The sequence below is a fragment of the Entelurus aequoreus genome, linkage group LG20 (genome assembly GCF_033978785.1).
Source record: "Entelurus aequoreus isolate RoL-2023_Sb linkage group LG20, RoL_Eaeq_v1.1, whole genome shotgun sequence".
Taxonomy (NCBI): Eukaryota; Metazoa; Chordata; class Actinopteri; order Syngnathiformes; family Syngnathidae; genus Entelurus; species Entelurus aequoreus.
The window spans coordinates 51,376,132-51,378,631 of NC_084750.1; the positions used below are offsets into that span (position 1 = coordinate 51,376,132).

The 2,500-nt window shown below is 63.2% G+C and overlaps 1 non-coding gene across 1 annotated transcript in view; it reads left to right on the top strand.

The window, feature by feature from the left end:
- The window catches only part of LOC133637543 (5.8S ribosomal RNA), a 154-nt gene extending 140 nt beyond the window's left edge, over positions 1–14 (top strand). The window contains exon 1 of the ribosomal RNA XR_009823171.1: positions 1–14. This exon is cut by the window's left edge and continues 140 nt beyond it. This is a non-coding gene — a ribosomal RNA (5.8S ribosomal RNA).
- The last annotated feature ends 2,486 nt before the right edge of the window (positions 15–2,500 follow it).

The following is a 2,500-nucleotide window of genomic DNA, read 5'->3' on the forward strand; positions in this document are numbered from 1 at the left end:
CTGTCTGAGCGTCGCCTGAATATCAATCGGAAGGGCGGGGACTCCCCCCCCCCTCCGGAGCTGGGGTGTCGCAGGACCCTCGGGTCCTTCGTCCCCTTAAGTGCAGACTCGTCGGCTGAAGAACACCCCGTCGCGGACCTCGCGGCCCCCTTCTCCTACGGGGCGACACCCCTGTTACGAGCCCTGCGCGTGTGCGGGCGCGGCTGCCGGTGGACCTCGCGTCTCGGGTAGTCCGCGTTACGCGCGCCCAGGGTGGCGGGCAGGGTGAGCCCCTGCAGTGAGCCCACTGCGCGTGGAGTGACCCCTGTTACGAGCCCTCGGCACGAGCGGGCGCGACCGCCGTCAGGCGGACCCGCGTTACGCGTGTTCGGGGGTGGCGGGCAGGTAAGCTCCGCTCGCGACGCGCCCACAGCGGACCCACGGGCGACCCCCGTCACGAGCCTCCTTAGCGTGTGCGGGCGCGGCTGCCGTCAGGCAGACCCGCGTTACGCGCGCGACGGGGGCGAGGGACGGGGCTAGCCCCTGCTACGAGCCCACCGCGTGTGGTGCGACCCACTGTCAAGAAACCCCCACCGTACGGGCGGGCACGACCGCCGTCAAGGCGGACGTGATTTACGCGTGCAACGGGGGCGGACGGGCAGAGGGGAGCGCTTGCGCGGCGGGTGGCGGGCAGACCCCCCGCTACGAGCCCACAGCATGTGCGGGCGCGGCTGCCGGCGGACCTCGCGTCTCAGGCTGACCGCGTTACGCGTGCGACGGGCGAAGAGCGGGCGGGTGGGTACGTGCCTGGAGGAGGCGGGACACGCGCGGGCCCCGGCGGGCTTCCCGGCGAAAGAGAGATGACAGAGGGTGAGCCTTCCCCCCGCCCCGGGGGGGAGCCACCCCTCCTCACCCCCATTCGAATACGACCTCAGATCAGACGAGGCGACCCGCTGAACTTAAGCATATCACTAAGCGGAGGAAAAGAAACTAACAAGGATTCCCTCAGTAGCGGCGAGCGAAGAGGGAAGAGCCCAGCGCCGAATCCCCGCCCGGCGGTCGGGCGAGGGACATGTGGCGTACAGAAGACCGCTTTGCCCGGTGCCGCGCGGGGGCCTAAGTCCTTCTGATGGAGGCTTTGCCCGTGGATGGTGTCAGGCCGGTGTCGGCCTCCGGCGCGCCGGGGCTCGGTCTTCTCGGAGTCGGGTTGCTTGGGAATGCAGCCCAAAGCGGGTGGTAAACTCCATCTAAGGCTAAATACCGGCACGAGACCGATAGAGGACAAGTACCTCAAGGGAAAGTTGAAAAGAACTTTGAAGAGAGAGTTCAACAGGGCGTGAAACCGTTGAGAGGTAAACGGGTGGGGTCCGCGCAGTCTGCGCGGGGGATTCAACCCGGCGGGTCTCGGACGGCCGCTCGGTGTGCGGGGGATCCCTTCGGGGACCCTCCCACCTTGCCGGCTGGCCCCCGTCGGGCGCATTTCCCCCAAGCGGTGCGTCGCGACCGGCTCTAGGTCGGCTTGGAAAGGCTCGGGACGAAGGTGGTGCGCGAGTCGTGGGGTTTTCCGGTCCGCCCTCCGGGGCTTCCGGGGGCTTCCCGCCGCGCGCTTTACAGCGTCCCCCGCCCGGACCTCGCCGTTCTCCGGGGCCGTGGAACAAAGTATCGCTGCGCCCTCTCTCCCCGCCTGGGGAGGGACGGGGCCCCTCTGCTCCCGGCGCGACTACCGACCGGGGCGCACTGTCCTCAGTGCGCCCCAACCGCGTCGCGCCGCACGGGCGGGGACCGGCCCTCGTACACCGGGCGTCAGGGGTCGGCGACGATGTCGGCTACCCACCCGACCCGTCTTGAAAGAAATATCTGTTTGTCGGGATAGTGGGGTACAAAAGTACCACCTATTTGCTGCATGGGTGTAACCCTGGAATTGACGGAATGAAAACCTTACCTTGACTCAACACCACAATCTATGAAGCCTTCGGATCCACTCTGGGACACAATTTTCCTATTCCCATGTGTCCAACATATAATTCTTCTACAGGCCCAATGGCCATTAACTGGACTTAATACACCTGTTCTTAACAGTGTCCAGAATGATTAATTGCCCATAATGCTCCGTAAAAGGACAGCTTTGGCTTAATGTAAATAATTGATGAAAGTGTGGTAGCCCTCACCTACCAAAAATGAAAGAATGGTAGCCTACACCTACCAAATTGAATATAGCCCATAAAAGATAAGCAACTCCTGCTTTTTGATTGATGAAAGTATGGTAGCCTACACCTACCAATAAAATGTTGTGTGAAGGTATCGGAAATGTTGACACGGTGAAGCACGAAGGATGGTGCTGGGCAAGTGTTGCTATAGGAGGCCGCTGCATCGAGCTATCCTCGTTATCCTGGCCCACTGGATCCATAGTTCAAGCGGTGCACCATGTTGGTTACTGCGGTTGGTCCACCCCTGTGACGCACCTCCCCCCCAGAGTGTGTGGATGCACAGGCAGGAGGAACGACTGTGTGGCCGATACTGT